We start from the raw sequence: 18,037 nt of genomic DNA on the forward strand, positions 1-18,037 counted from the left end.
ATAGGTGTCTACGTCCTGTATCAAAGAAAAAAAATAAAAAAAATTGAACCAATTAGTTGGGGAGAGGAGGAAAAAATGGCAGTTAATTTCCTTTAAGAATGTAAAATTAATGTAGAGTTCTCATACAAAAACTATTATCAAAGAAGTCAATTATCTACAATTCTATAGGAACCAAGGAGAAGACACGAACTGACTTGTAGCATACAAGTGTGCATATATTCAAGTAATTGAATATGTGAAACTTTATGGAAGAGGCTAGATGTATTATGGAGTACAACAAGAATTTGCAAAGTTAGATCCCAACACAGAGACACAAGATGTAGTGAATGAATATTTATTTTTTGAGAAAATGATGGTTTGTAATAAAAATACTATGTATTAAATCCATCTTCCCCTATTGATGTATTCTTCAAATGTGAATTTATGGGTGACAATGTCCCAGACCTGGATGTGATGTGGGAAAGAAGTTGTAGAAATAAAAAATAGTCAGCATGCCAAGAAACATTTGACAAGGCCACACAACAATAAATTATAGGAAAAGAAACACATGCAAAGATGCTTTTGAAAATTAAATAAACCTTAAAAGGCCTAAGGATTTGTTGGTAGAAGAAACATGTTGTTGACTCTGTTTACCATACAAATCTTGTGGAGAACAAAAAGCAAGTTTGATTGCAATGTAAAATAGATTATATGGAATAAGTCAATATCCCCAAGTACAAAGCTTTGAAATTTAATTCAAAAGTTGAAGGGAAAGTGTAGAAACTAAAATGGAAAATTCCTACCTACCCTAAACTAACTGTGCAGGTCCTGATAATATTGCCGACTTCCAATGGAATCATTCATGCACCGAGTTCAATAAATGATTCTTTTTTGGACTTAAAAAAATTGTTGAGAATGGTTACCAACCACGTTAGGTATGCTTGGACAATGAACTCATTGCAGTAAAGCTTTGAAGGATGAGAACACAAGATGAAAACTATAGAGACAACCTAGTAATGACATTTTCAAACCATGGTTCAATGCAACAACTTGCATAATCATACTCAACACTAGGTTTACCTCATTGCCCACTTGATTGCACAAGAAGTTTGGAACTAGTAAAGTCATATGATAAAATGAGATAAACAAATCTGAAAGAAATTCATCAACTTTAGGTTCCATTGTATGCTCTTCATCAAATTTTGTCCCTATGTTTTCCATCTCATGATCATATGCATCTTCTGGCATAGAAATATTGTCGAACTTAAAGTCTCGATTGTCTTATTTCCATTAACTTCCAACTCAGCCTCAGCAAGGTAATGTGAAAAATTAAACAAACCTTCCTCTAAATCAAGAATATATTCTTATGAGATCATACATGTACTATTCTGACCTCTTCACATTTTTAAAGAATATGTTTTTTTCTTCAACAATTTTGACATTGAGGGATCTTGCCATCTCATCATCTAACCTGTCACCACTATCACTATCTTCCCACAAAGCATGTCAAAAATTGAATATCCCTTCCATTGGGATCTTATAATTCTCATTCTTAGGTTCATAAATACAATCTGATATAGGAAAAAATTCCTACCCTTCATGAGATTCCTCTTCTAAATCTCATTCCTCATGGTCTTGGTCCCGACCGAATTAGAGATGGTGGAGGGCAATATTATCAAAAGTATAAGGGTTTACTTTCTTCTTACTTCCCTATTTTTGTTTTAGATTAATGTCCTTTGAATCAAATATAAGTTAGTGCCAAATACAGTCGCATCCATGATCTTTGATAGAACTATAGGGTTCATGTTTAGATTTAAAAAAAAATACATCACCCTCCTAAGAACAAGACATCCCAATTCTTTGAGCATTGACATTTGAATTTCTTCTCATCTGAAGTAATTGATTTTTCTATCAATGGATAACACGAGAAAGCCCACAAAGTGTCAAGTTTTGGAATGAGAGTTGGATAAGTTTTTTGATACGAGGCTAATGCCTCTACAATTTCAAATGTGTTTCTTTGGAACCTTCCAAAAATAATTTTTAGATCAGCACCACTTGCAAGAACTTCCTCCTTAATGGGTTGAGGTCATTGCATTAACTCCTTCCAGCTATATTTTCCCTCTTATCTCAACAAATACCTCAAGTTTGTGGGAAAAGTATTTTCATAGTAGCTGAAAATGATGGGATGATTATGAAATATTTGTTGCATCATTCGATGAAGAATTATCATGAATTTGGAAGTGAATCTTAACCATCCCTCTTTCCTTGATGTAAATGCAGATGCATTTCATGAAAATAACATGTGAGTTCACTCTTTAGGCAATATTTCTCAGCAAACTGAATCTCCAATACTCCCATTCAGTGATGGTTCCAAGCAGTAGAGAGCAAAGCATTCTCACACTTCCCCTTTCAAGATTTAGATGAATAGTGAACAAACTACATCATCATCTCCAACATTATAGATGTCACAAGCACGATAGAATTCATTCAAATGTTGCTCCACATCTTTGGAATTGTTTCCCCAGAAAATGGGAAATTTCTCCATAGGAATACTTGGCAAAGAGTATATCTCTCATTGCAAGTTGAGAGGACTTCACCATAGCCATCTTTTCATTTGGGGATATGTAATTTCCATTGTAAGGTTAGCACTGTTTGGTGAGCTTGGTGTAGAACAGAAGGAAGCATCCCATCGAATCACCATGAAACCTTTCTCAACTTTGGATAACAACATTTATTGTACAACTTGAAGAAGGTCAACCATGCAACAACAATCCTCCATTCTGGTGTGATATGATAACACTGAGTCATGAGATTAAAGTATCTCCAACCATCATCCACTAGGCTAGAGTGGAAACATGCAGACATAACATCGATGAAAGTGACATGGTATGGGTTCATGCTAGAGCCTTGCATTTTTTCAAAGAATTGAAGGCCTTCCCTAGCACACCCATGCATGGTATATGCAACAATCATTACACTCCATGAGACCGTTGTTTTGCATATTGTATGCTTCCACATTTGGATACATGTCTAGAAGGCCACTCTCAGTAAAGATATCAAATAAAAAGCCCATTCTAGAGCCGAGAAGTTGGAACATGTTGTGAGAATAAGCAGAAATGTGCCTGAGTCTGGAGAACATGCATTTTGTTGTATATTTTTAAGGAAAACATAAAAGAATGAATTTTATGGAGAACTTAGAAAGATCCACAAGGGTGAAATTATAGAAATTGTAGTTGATCAATGTATATTCATTTGAACTAAATTTAAGTTTGACCCTTGGATGAGTTTGCAACCATCATGAAAATCTCAGAAAATTCTTTTTAAAAAAGCAAGAAAAATTATAGGAGGTCAAGTATAGCACCAAAAGGTTGGATAGCTAGTTATTAGTGGAGATGGAAATATGTCAAGTTACTCACTGATGCTTAGCTTAGTATGGATGAAAAACTTAAAATTTTATCGTAAACAATGGATAGATAATGTACGAAATGGACCATATAGTAAATCCACTACATTTCACTAGTCCAAGTGTCTCGGTAATTTTAAAATCAATTTAATTCAATAAAGTTTCATACCTGAAGTCGAGAGCTTTTGTGACTTGGGGAATTTATGGCTCCATTTGCACAAGAGTGCAATTATCTTGGATTCAATTCAAAAAGGTTTTATGTGAGGATTACAATACTGAAGTTCAAAACAAAGTAAGAAACAATGGAAGATAATGCTGAGTGTAGGAGATACTATGTATATTTTTCCATATTCTGAACAATTGTGAAAGAAGATTGGATATATTTTGTTGTTGACAGTTGTTTTATAAGTATTAATGAAGGTTTTGTTGTAGCATGAGGACTTTCTTTTTGACCTGATGTCATGCTACATACAGATTCCTTGTTAGGAAGAACATATGATACCTAATATATAAAATAAGAGGACAAGGACAAATATTAGAAGCTAGGTGAAACAAAATTGAATGCTTGTAAATGATTCATGAGCGAAAAGGATTATTGGTGTTTACTTGAAGAGGGATTTGACAATTCCACTTGTTGGAATAGATGTCGATGTTCTCAAAAGAGTTGTGTTTCTCGTGTTGCAACAAACCACGATTTTTTATGAAGGCTTTACAACTCTTGCTATATTTTATTCGGTTCCTGCAACAATGGTTGGCGTGGATGTTATCGTGACAATAACTAGGTTAATTGATGGTGACGTTGCAATAATGGACCATGACATTCTTATGAATGATGTTCTTACCATGTGGGATATTAACAAATGTTTGTCTTAAAATTCCAAAATTTGGGATGAACTTGTGCAATTCCAGAGATTTCAATAATTCCCGCGAATGTTTTGTAAAAGTAGAATGCACAATGATAATGCATTACTTTTTATGTATAGTATGTTTGTGACAACTTGATTTGTTCTTAAAACATTTTTTGTGATGTGGATTAATTTTTTTTAATGTTTAGCATGTGATAAGGTTGTGTGGATTATTTGAATATCAACATTTATTGTATAGCTTGGAGAAAATGTGACAGGATACCAAGACATAAAAGTAAAGAAACATAACAGAATTGAGTGAAAAGCAGTGAACATGTAAATATGGCAGTTTTATTTATAAGACATAGGTAACCGAGCATAAATTTACAGTAAAAACACACTAATTGCTATCAAATTAGAAGTACATAGTGGAATGCAAATTTGTGGGTGAAGTCCATGAAGCACAACTATATGTGCAATGAAGGGAAAATGGCATGTCAGGTTGCATTTGCATTTTGGGTGCAAAATTTTGAGAAAGTAGCCAACTTAAGTTGTAAATACAAGTTGATGAGTGACATTGGCAACACCATTTGAGATCTAGTTGCAGGATTCGACCGAGATTGCATGTTTTCCAAGATGTTCGAATATGCCTCGTTGCATCTCTTTCATGTGTAAGGATGAGGATACACATGAAAGTATTTATCCTAGCTATTAGAAAACCAGAAAGACAGAAAGATTTTCTTATGTTTATAATTACTTATGGTCTATTTCTGTTCTTATTAACTTTCTTACACTCTTCTTTTATCTTTGTTTCATTAAGAAATTATCAAAAACAAAATATGAAGATCAGGGACACCAAATATAGGCGCTCAGTCAAGGCTAAAACCCCTCTATGGGGGAAAACCCAATCAAACTCTTCCAGTAGCAAACTGAAGTTGAGATAGACCAAGACCTTGGACCCAAAAGGCCTTCCTCCTCCACCAAGTCAGCCTTCCAATATTATACAACAACCTTTAGTAGTATCTTGTAGTCCAACAACTAGAACCCAACAACAACGCAGAATTTCGGCTCCCAACAAGTCAAAATTTTGGCCCAACTTTATGAACACAATTTCGGCCCTTCCAACAGCTTCACACATGTGTGTGCTTGAGAGAGAGAGAGATAATTTCAACTTCTTGTGCTTGATAAAGACCTCCTCCTCCTTCGTTAGCCTTGGGCTTCTTATGCCTTGAATTTCACACTTTTTATTGCCCCAGAAGTTGCTGATCGAACTTGATAAGTGAGTGCTCCAAATGAGGTCGAGTTGTTGCCTTTATATAGGAAATTTTGCCCCTTAATTAGGTTTACTTGTCCAGTTTGAGGCCGAGTTGGTGGAGGAGGCCTAGAAGACCTAATTTACATAAAAATAAATCTTTCTCGATAGATGGAGCCCAAGAAAGGTATTTTATATTATTACATGGACAAGGACACTTGACATAAACCCTAGAAGTGTACAATGGAGGCTTTGACATATAAAAAATTGAGCTAAGCATGAAACCCAATGTTTAATAAGTCAATTTATCTAATAATAAAATTTCTATTTCTTTCTTTTGACAAATACATTACATCATGACTCAAATACAATTATGAATATCATCGCTAGTTACATGCTTCAACACTCCCTATTAACTAGGGAGGTATTCATAATTACACATATTCAAAGGTACATGGAATATCTCAAAATTATATGCTCTACAGAGAGTTACAACACTCGTAATGCTACAAATTAGATACATGAACAAGGTACTCTAATCGGGTGGGACTAAGATGGACTCAAGCTCTAGACACTCTAGATACCATCAGGCTTTTAAGCTCTACCACCAATCCGGGGATCTAGGTGCGTATCCAAGGTCATAGCTCCATGGACCATGACCAACGGCACCCTCCCTACTTTGAGATCTATACATCAACACATAAGGAAACCAAATGTCCTCCCAGGCATCTTGCCACAAGATGCTTCATCTCCCCTAATCAACTAAATTAGATATATCCACCAATATGAGCATGCTTCAAACATTTAATATTTTATGGAGAGATCTTGCACAATCACAACCCCAATCAATAATAAACTTTCAAATGCATATATACAAGTAAAAACAAACCTTCAGGGTCCTCATTCATTCAAATGTTTCTTATATCAGCATCAAGTAATCCAAATACATTTTGTCATAAGCTTTCTTCTTTCACTTCTTCAGCAACACCAAATATAGCCTCAGTACTTCTCAAGTCTTTTTTTTGCAACTTTACAGACATTCATCTGTAGTACCTTCATTCATTCAGTTTCATTCTTACTTCAATATATTCATTATGATTTTCATAATATGCCCTCCCTCTCAACTTGGGGAGGTCAACAACTTCATAAAATTGGAGAAACTTCATTCTTTCAAGTCTTCATTTCTTTATTACGGCATCAAGGTCATCTTGATCATCATCATTCTTATAGATTCCTTCATCATGCTCTTCGTTATCATCTTAAATTTATGAATATCTTGGAGATTATGTACCTACAAATATTCAACAACAAGTAAAACCAAAATACATAAGCATGAAGACAAATATAATATGTTTATAATTTCATTAAAATGGAAGCATAAAAACTTCAAACTTTAGACACCAAATACCTAAGCCTAGTTAGGTTCATAATCAACAAGAGACACATCTTTTTATATACTAGACTTCAACTTCTTGCTAGGGTTTTGTCATAAACCCTAGACTCCATCTTTATAAAGATATTAACAATTCACTAACAATCCAATCATGTTACTATACATCTAAGGTTTCAACAATATGCTTTTAGAATTACATGTAATACTCTACTCGGGTTTGTTGCAAACCCCTATATTTTACCATTAAATCTTAAATCATATCACTAATTGAAAATAATATCATTATGCCCTATAATTTATCATATGTTAAGGTAGCATACTTGCATATACATATCTAGGGTTTCATTATCATGTACTAGCATCTCATATAAATATCCATACCTACTAGGTAAACCCAAGACACAAACATTAATACATCAAAGTTACAATAATTTTAATCAGACTAAGGTTTCGATTACACTGACAAATATACACCCAGGGTTTCATTTATACATTAACAACAAATTTTAACTTAAAACTTTAAAGATTTATGGTTTCAGTTTGGATGATAACAAAATATCCCTAAAAGACTAGGATTTTGCTAAAACAATATCACAAACCCTAAACATCAAAAGAATAGGATTTATATACTTTCTCAACAACAAGAGGCCAGGGTTTTGCAGTGAACCCTAAAGGTTAGGGTTTCACAAGAATGATCAAATGACAAGGGTAGATTCAATCTAATGATTAATCACAGTAACAAGGATCTTTGTTATTCAAAACCCTTTAAATATTCTTTAACAAACATTGTAGGACATAAATTTTTGAAGGGCTTCATTTACCACCAAACCATGCTTCAAGTTTATCCTTTGAAGTCTCCTCCATAACCTTTGTGTATTCTGCAATCTTTCCTATGAAGGAAAATATAAAAGGTTATTAGCATATAATACAAACAAATCTTGATATGAGAGGGAAACCAAACATAAAAGAGGAGACAAGAAACAAGATACTTATATTTTGGTAAAATGGTGAAGGATCCCTCTTAATCCAATCCTTTTGAGGGATAACTACAACTTACCAAAATAATTCAGAAATGTTCTAACAATATATGTTAGACATACAAACTTTAGAAACCAAAACATAAAGGAAAATAATGAAAAACTTAAGATAGAAGGATATGTAAGGGATAATATTCCCTAAGAGTCTTTAGCAAATAGATCTTTGATTTCAGATTCTTCCATCGTGTTTCTCTTAGGTGGATCTTCATCAACAACATTTGCATGTTCTCTTTCTCTTTTCTTATTCCTTGTATCTTCAGGATGATGAATTTTGTGGTGACCCATCTGATGATAGTTGTAGCATTCAACTTTGGATAAGTCAACTTTGGTCCTTTGAACTTCTTGAAGGTTCCTTCTTCTTGTGATGAACATAATATGGATTAGAGGTGTTCTCTTCTTCATCCTCCTTCTTGTTGTTTACTAAAGATATTTTGGCTTCTTCTTGACTGCATGCATTCCAAATTTGTTCAAATGTTGGAGTATCCTTCCAACTGTTGATTCCTGATGCAAAAGCACTCCAAGATTTTGGTAGTCCTAGAAGAGAAGCAAATACGAGCTCCTTTTCTATAATAACTTCATCTATTTCTCGGAGATCATCTCTTATTCTAGATATCCTTACAAAGTATGATGATACAATATCGTCCCTTGTCATATTTATTGTTTTTACTTCATTCTTGAGGCTTGCTATTTGACCAATGTTTTTAATGGTGAACAATTTATAGATAGCCTAATACATTCCTTGAGAGGAGTCTATGTTGGATATATATATGGAATTAGGTTTTCCTTTACTCCATATACTATTAGATTCATGGACAAGATTTCAGTTTCTTTGAACTTCTCTTTCTCTACTTCATTTGTAGGCTTCTTGAGTTTTCCTTGAACAAGGTAGAACACTGTGCTTAGCAAGGATAAGATCTATCCTCTTTTTCCATGCCCTGTAGTTGGAGGATCCTAGTTCGTTTGTCCCTTCATTAGGTTTTTCATATTGCTATCTTCTACTCCTTGTGACCTTTCCTTGAAACCATTTTCTTATATCTCTCTTTTCATTAGATATTTAGCCTGCCTTTTTCCTTCTTCTTCACCTTAGCTCTAATACCATGTTAGAAAATAAGAAAGATAGAAATATTTTATTATGTTAATAATTACTTGTGATATATTTTTGTTCTTATTAACTTTATTATGTTCTTATTTTATCTTTGTTTCATCAAGCAACCATAAAAAACAAAATAAAAAGAACACATACACCGGCTATAGGCGCTTAGCCAGGGCTAAAACCCCTCTATGGGGGAAAACCCAGTCAAACTCTTCCACTAGCAAATTGAAGTTTAGATAGATCGAGACCTTGGACCCAAAAGACCCTCCTACTCCACCAAGTCAACCTTACAATATGATTCAAATACCTTTAGTAGTCTCTTCTAGTCCAACAACTACAACCCAAAATTTCGGCCCCCAACAACTCAGAATTTCAGCCCAGCTTTATGAATGCAATTTCAGCCCTTCCATCAGCTCAACAGCTTCACGTGTGTGTGTGTGTGAGAGAGAGAGAGATAACTTCAACTTCTTGTGCTTGATAGAGACCTCCTCCTCGTTTGCTAGCCTTTTCCCTCTTGTCCCTTGAATTACACACTTTTTATTGCCCCAGAGGTTGCAGATAAAACTTGATAAGTGAGTGCTCCAAATGAGGTTGAGTTGTTGCCTTTATATAGGAGATTTTTCCCCTTAATTAGGTTGACTTGGTGGAGGAGGCCTAAAAAACCCAATTTACATAAAAATAAATTTATTTCGTTACAGATGAAGCCCAAGAAAGGTATTTTATATTATGACATGGACAAGGACACTTGACATAAACCCTAGAAGCCTACAATGATGGCTTTGACCTATAAACAATTGACCCAAGCATGAAACCCATGCTTTAATAAGTCAATTTCTTTAATAATAAAATTTATGTTTCTTTCTTTTGAAAAATACGTTACATCATGACTCAAATACAATTATGAACACTGACACTAGTTACATTCTTCAACACTGGCAAGTAACTAAGGAGTTGGTTGCATGCAATATATAGGAAAATTATGAGGGTGTAGAAATCTTTATTGTATATCTAGAAGAGAAACCTCTTATTGATGTATTTCATGGCAGAAACTATAGAGTTGGGAGACATATTGCTATGTTTTTTTTGCAAAAGAACAAGAAGTTTATAAGTGAAGATTGAAAAGTTGATGAAGTGAATGGGAAAATATAAAAGAGAAGTAGTAGAAACCATTGAAACTAAAATTAATGTAGAATAAAATCATGTCAATAAGTATACAAAGTAAATTGTTTTTTAATAAGAGAGCAGATAAAAGTTTGTAAATGCAACACAAAGGTAGTTGAATTACCAGAAAGAGAAAGTCTTCATTGAATTTGCTGCATGGACTTTGAGGCAAGGTATGTTTCCTAATTTTTTCTACGGATGACATAAGGCTTCTTTTGAATGCGTGAGTAGCGAGCGAAGATAAAAAGCTAGAGAGATGCATAGATCACACAATGACCCAACTCTACATACAACTGTGAAGGTTAGCCATTGGCGATCAATGTTGCTAATGTTGATTGTTTCCTTTTGTAGATTCATGCCTCATGACTTATGAATTGTTAAGCCCCATGCCAAGCGAAGGGGTATTTGTGTATGAGTACCCCTTGTTACAGGGGGTATTGGAACATACTTTGGATTTGAAGCATCCCATGGTGGACCTTTGTAGTGAATGAAATCAACAATAACAAATGATGGTAGGTTGAAGGGTCTAGAATTAGTTTCATAAAAAATAGCAATAACTTTGACAATTGCTCCATTAACAAAGGTTGATTGGACCCATAAGTTGCTTGTTAAAATGATTTTTTGTCCAATGCATAGGGACACTTTTGCATCAAGTTGTTCATCCTCTTGAATAGTGTAGGTTTGTTGTTTCCTTTGATTGACATAGCAAGGTGAAACTTCCATGTTTAAGTTTTTAAGCATGGTTTTCTTATGCAGCACAATAGATTAATTTATTGCATAAAGGTGGATAGAATTATGAAATGCTTGTTTCTCGTCCTGTGAAAGGGAAAATTGTGCACGTGTCATGAGTAATTTCCAATCATCCATTGTAGGGGTTTCATTTCGAAGGTTGGAGAGGAGCTGGCGAAATGAAACATGTTCAGGGCTTGTGCCTTGTTGGCGAAAGTCAATTGAGAGTGTCACAATTGTATCAAAACTTTGCTAAAGAGCATTGCCACAAGATGTAACCACATAGATTGGTGTATATTTTACTAGTGGTAACTACCCAAGGTCACTGATAAGGATTACAGAGCGTCCACCAAATGGGGTGTTTCTATTGGATGGGAAAGCCTTGCACAAGCATGCATCAATTTGAGTAAGCATTTTAGGTCTAATGAAGGTCATCTCATCAATGAGAATATATTGCACATGCTGAAGTTGTTATTTTAAATTTAGAAGAGATTGACCTTCTAAACGCTGGCCAAGCATGTCAAGGTCGTCAAGGAGGTTATTGTTACCTAGGTGGAGTTGAGAAAGGAATTGCCATTCTTCCATTTCCATGGAGTGGTGGTGTTGCATTTCAAGAATAACAACACCTTCAGAGTCAACAAGAGATGGCTCTTTAGGTGCACGATGGACATGTCATTCAGGATATGTGTTCTTAACTTAATTCCAATGTCATCAGGCAATTTTCAAAAAAGGACAGTACAAGAGTAGTTCACTCCAACAAAAGTCTACATAGTTATCTGCATATTGAGATGGTATGGAAGTGTCTTGAAGTAGGATGCGTATGACCATGGCAAGAAAGATACATTTCCACGATGTTGTTTTTCGGTGAGAGGAGAATGACCAAGACCGCACGACTTCAATAAGAGACATTGAATCAAGAACAGGAGGTCTTTGCATGTATGAAGTGAGGAAGGGTGTTGCTTGAAGCTGGCCATCCAAGTTATTTGGATCACGTCTGAAAACTATTCTCTTGACATTAAGGGATACAAAAGAACGACTACATTTTGTTAGGGGGAGTTTTTGGAGCAACAATTGGCATGTTTCCTGTGCACCAATGTCTCTATCAACAACTGTTTCAGTCAAGATTTTGCGGATGACAACAACCATAGCGACATCAAGAGGTGAACTTTGAGCAAGGCGCGAAAGCATTTGGTGGTAGCTTTTAGACTTTGACTCTGATTTTGCTGCATATTTGGATATGTAGTTTAAGACAACATGGCGCGAGAGGACAGGTTGAAAATCAATGTTGGCCCTCCAAATACTAAGCATGTGAAGGTTATGGACATTTAGCATGTCATCATTCCTAGCAGAAATATATTTTTCCGGTCGGAAGCATCTATTTGCATAGAAGAGGAATCATGTAGTTCCAAAGGGACCTCATAGCCGCAAGATGTAGTAGTGTTTTTATATTGAAGGAATGTAAAGGAATGAAAATTTGTGTGGCATTTCACATAGTTGAAAAGCTCCTCATAGGTTTGGAGCTCGTTAGAGGTGAGGATATCATTTCTTGCAAGAAGGCATGGACCGCGAAGTGTTGATCAATGTATTCCCAGATTTATATGTTGGAGGGATTGAGGGTTCCAAGCAGTAATGTATGCATCAAAGAAAGATTTGGAATTAGAAATGTTGGATTCATTGGTCCAATCGAGGTTGTGCATATCAGATGCATTTTCAAACCACAGGAAACCATGTATATGTGTAGATCCTCTATGCTACCATTCATACCTGAGCGAAATAGAAGAGAGAAAGTAAGAGTATTGCATGAAAACATCGTACATAAAGGCTGAAAGAAAATTAATTGTAGATTAATACCTTCACCAGTATTCCTTTACATGGAATAATTTTAGTAGGACCTCTTCTTAAAATATTGTGAACCTATAGTGGATGTACTGAGATGACGATGTGGATTTGCAATAATGTTTTGGATTCTCCAACAAGGATGATCATGTGCATTAGATGGAGGAATAGAAGGCATGGCCATGTGCAATTCATGCCATTTAGTATCGGCTGCCCATTTAAATGATCAAGTCACTGAGCTCACCTTGAGCCTTTGTCTAGAAAGAATGGCTCCCTTGAAGGGAAGTGCCAAATCACATAATTTGGTCTGGAATTATCGAAGGAGGAAGTTGTTGAAGGTGGTTGTGAAGGTCTGCAACGGTTGTCGATGAAAACATAAGTTGTTGCTTGGCTACTATGGCACATGATAAGGTTCTACAGGCAGTAGTGGAATCTAGTATGTTGTCCAAATCTACTGTCATGGTAGTGCATTAGGTGCAAAGTGTATTCTTGTATTGCAACTTTTGTGATTCCTGGTTGGGTTAACATGGTAGAACCTACGGGTAAGAGGGTGGGGAAGGCCATGGAGAGGAGACCCTTAGTGTTGTATTCATTGACTAGATAAAGGCCAACAATAGGGCATTGCTGTGAATGGGTGGATGTGGAATTGGAAGATTCTACGCAGACAAATATTTCATCAACCTTGGTATGGGTATTGGCAACGTTGATACAAAAGAGGATGGATGGAGGTCATATGGGAAGTGGTGGAGAAGGGAAGGATTATAAAGCTTAGGAAGATTTTCTTGGGGTTCAGAGGAAGTGGTGTTGACATGACGTAAAAAGGGGGAGACATCGGTAGGGAGTTTAGGAAAAGTAAATAGTGCAAATGGGTTTAGATGGACATCCTTGTAGTAGGGATCATTTGCAATTTTGTATTGCAAAGATGGTAAAACTTGTGATTTATTGATGAAGAATTCATAGGTTGTGTGGTTAGGGTTGGATTTAGCAATGAAAAGGATATCTATATCTGAAAGCATGCATGGAAGAGAGTTGGTAATATTAGTTATATCTTGAGGGAATCTAATGGTATGGCCAAAGTATTTGCATTGGCCTCCATGTGCATGGGCCACTTGAATAATCAGGTTGACACATGCGATTTTCTTCTCTTAAACTTGAATAAGGCAAGAGAGGACATGCAATTATTCACTTGGATCCATGTTGTTCGATAAGGAAAAGTGATGGATAGATTGTTTTGAAGTACAACAACAACATGTGATGACACCGCAATGAAATTTTGTTTTCATGGATGGGTAAGATTCATTACAAATGGAGCAGACTTACAAGGGGGCTAAGTGTTGGGCACAACCCAACTTGTTCCAAGTTTTGGGTCAAAGACTCCTTATTTTTAGGAGAAGAGCGGGCGAAGTTCTAGTCATCACGCAATGTTTAGGGGATTTGGGGTGGGTCAAAAGTCCCTTAGTTTGTAACGGGTTTCGGGTATTAGTCCATTCTTTTGTCGGATACATGGTATGTGGACCATGGTATTGTAGTGAGGAAGTCTATATAAAAAAGATGTAATACTTTGTTGAATATGAATAATGGGATGAGAAGATCATAAGAGAATTGAGTCTTTGTATCTATAGTCTATATTTTTGGGAAGGCTTCGTAGCTGAGTGCGCGGAGGCCTAGAAGAGTCTGCAACTGAGTGCACAGATCACCTGCAGTTGGGTGCGTAGGTCAAGGAAGAACATGTATTAAATATCCTTAATAATAAAGAAGAAGTTTTGGCGAAGTGTTGTGTATATTTTTGTGTTCATTCTCTGTTGTTATTGATATCGTTATGCATGTTTTTTTATTGAATTATGCAAAAATATACTTGTTATATTGTTTTTCAGTTATGTCTATGTGTTAAGTACTAATATGTAAGGTTAATCATCAATGTGAAGTTATTCATGTACGCGAAGTTGTAGGTATATATAAGACATAAGTGAACACTCAGACGCAACAACACACAGATCCCTCTCACTGCAGAAACCTGGTTCTGCAACATCCCATAATCGCTTCGGGTGAGACTGTGATCTTCTCGCAATTCATTTTCGAAAGGGCCGGTGGTTAAGGGTTTTCTTGGTGTGCATCACACTTTGAACCTGGGTCAAGCCCCCTTAAACCAACAAATGGTTTCGTTGTTGGGACCAGGATTTGCTTAAGGGATATGTTTTGGCGTCCGTTGAAGAAAGAAATCCAGGAGTGGATTGAACAGAAAGAAAGAGAATTTGCGGAAAAAGAGAAAAAAAAACCCTTGATTATCAAATCAAGATTGGTTGTAGAGGTATATCTTTGAAGAGAAAAATATTCTTTAGTTCATTCCATATTGAATTGTATGAGTGGGTATCTAAGTTGACCAAGCATAAGAATTGTTTCAAGAACGACGAACCTAAGGAGTGGAATCTTGAATTGATACGACAACTCAAGAACATCAGTAACAATATTTCAAGGGCGGTTTATTTTGGACAAATAGCATTTTGGGATGATTTGTCACTATATTCGCGATAGATGCGATCGTGTCCTATAGTGAAGCTGAACGAAGACTTTTCAAGGGACCACAAGGTAAGTTACTAAGATATTTTAATCTCTGGATTAAGATGTTATTGTGCGAAAAAGGGATTTTGTGAATGCAGTCAGATTAATGTTTGGACGAAGAGGAACTAAGCCTGAACCAGGGTCTACGCGAAGTGGAAAACGACACATAACATATGCAAAGAATTTTATTGAAACAAACTATAGCCCCTTGTTAGGAGGATATGAGAGTGAAGAAGAAAGAAGTAACCCTACAACCCCACAACATTCCCGAGGCTGTCCTGAAGACGTGTCGAAGTTAGGAGTTGAAAAGAATCAGGGTGTCTTTGGGATTCCCCATCCATCCACCCCCCTTACACCTAATCCCCCTCCCCATAATTACCCTACACCCCCACCCCCTCCCCCTCCACCTAGCCCCCCGAGAAGTAAAATTGACGATGACATTAAGTTGCCTATTTTTAAAGGACTGGGATCAAAGGATCCTGATCAGTTCTGGTTTGTAGCTGATGCAGTATGGATAACAAGACAAATCACTAGTGACGATGTAAAGAAGGCACAACTGTCATGTCTCTGAGAGACAGAGCGCTAACTTGGCATATGAAATACTTTGTGATTAACCCGACTACTTCATTGGATTAAATTAAGAAAGCAATGGTATCAGAATTCAAGAAGTTGAAATCAGAATCACAATGCATCACAAAGCTAAAATAGACAATGACTGAATCTGTGTGGGAGTTGGACCAGCAATTCAAGGTGTTGATGGGTCAAGTAAGCTTTAATATACCCCCAAAACAACATAAAGAATGGTTCATACCCACTTTACTGCCACACATTAGGTTACCTTTGACACATCAGAAGATCATGACTCAAGCTGAAGCATTGGAGATTGGGATGAAGCCGATTAGAGATACCCATGTAGGAATACAAAAAATACAGATTCAGATAGAAAATTTGACCTTGGAATTATAGGATCTTATGAAAGGTAAAGAGACCAGATTAGAAGTATGGTGTACAAAATGAAAAGCAGAAGGTCATTGTAAGGATCAATGCCCTATGTTCAGAGATTATTTGGCAAGTGGAGCACCTAATCCTGTAAACCTAGGTCTGTGGTGTGATATTTTTAGAACGAGTGGCTAACATCACTCTAAATATTGCTACCTATTACAGAAGTATGTACAAACCCCAAAGCAGCTGTTTTGTAACTTTTGTAGACTAGTAGGCTATAATGAGAAAAATTACTGAAGTTATGACTTGATGATGGAGTGCACTATTGATACTTATAGATTGCAATCTAATGGACATATACACAAGGAGTTAGGTCAGCACGCTGGTCGAGGGGGATTTAAAGGATGAGGACGAGGAGTTGGTTGAGGACATGGCTAGTTTATTTGTTATAATTGTGGATAGGCATGACACTTCATAAGAGATTGTTAGAACCCTACAACAACCTGCAGTTACTGTAAGTCTTTTGATTTGTGATAGAAGAATGCCCCATCCTTATTCTGAAGATGTAGGAGAAAATAAACTAGCAGCCTGCAGCAAATATCCAAATGATGACTGTTGAGCCAAGGGAGGATCAACTGCGCATTGACATTGTAACAAGAAGCAGAGCTGCGACTGGAAATGATAAAGTCAATGGGAAAAATGAAGTTGAAGCTACATGGGTAAGGAAAACTACTGAAAAATCTCCTGCATTTGATATCCTAAAGGAAAATAAAGTATTCATGGAGGCGAGGCGAAGATTTATGGATGATGGGTCCTCAACCTCTACCGCATAGCTGACTTAGAAGGATAACTACGAGATAGTACTGGTTGCGACAGAAAATGTGGATCCGAATATTTTGAAGTCTTTTCTAGAGACTTGCATGAAGTTGTTGAGAAATCAAAAGGTCGTAGAGGGATTACATGAGTTGATAAGCTCTTATGCTCCTAAAGAGGTACCAGAGAGTGAGATGCGTGCAGTGAATAATCTACATAGACACAAGCAGTAGACTGGAAAGGAAATGAGGCTTACAACGCAAATTGGGGAATATGACATGGATCGGGTTATCTTGGATCTAGGATATGATGCTAATGTTTTTCCAAAGCAAACTTGGGAATTTATGGGTAAGCTGAATTTGTAATGGTAAAATATCCAACTAAGTATGACAAATACACAAAAGATTGTCCCTCTAGGAAGATTGTTAGGTATCGCAATAGACATTGATGGAGTGCGCACTACCACTGTCTTAGAAGTGTTTGAGATTGTGGATGACAGTAATCCCTACACCACATTGCTTGGATTGGATTGGGAATTTGATAGCATGGCTATAATTAACTTGAAGAAAAGGAAAATGATATTTGGAAGCAATAATATGAGAGTTATTGTGCCATTAGATCCATAGGAGGGAGCGAGATATATTGAACATGTCAGAGAAGAATATAGCACATATGAAATTGACAACATTTATCAGATTACAATGAAAGAGGAAGAATGGATTAACCCTACTGCAGATGGAAAATTGACTTGGGAACAAGATAGTTACCGCACTTCAGATTCAGAAGAGGAATTGGAAAACTGGAAGAACAAGTTGCATAAAGTGTCTACAAGGCTATGTATAGGGATCACTAAAGCATTGCGTTGTATGACAACTAAGGTATGTGATTTACCTTTGTATGATGGTTTGGGTGATGTAAATACTTTCTTTAGAGATTATGAAAGATGAGTACCCGAATGTCAGAAATTGTTAACTCTGGATCAAACGCTCAGGGTT

Source organism: Pinus tabuliformis, chromosome 3_2 (assembly GCF_031772625.1).
Source record: "Pinus tabuliformis cultivar Carrire ecotype Pingquan chromosome 3_2, CPIR1, whole genome shotgun sequence".
In the NCBI taxonomy this organism is placed as follows: domain Eukaryota; kingdom Viridiplantae; phylum Streptophyta; class Pinopsida; order Pinales; family Pinaceae; genus Pinus; species Pinus tabuliformis.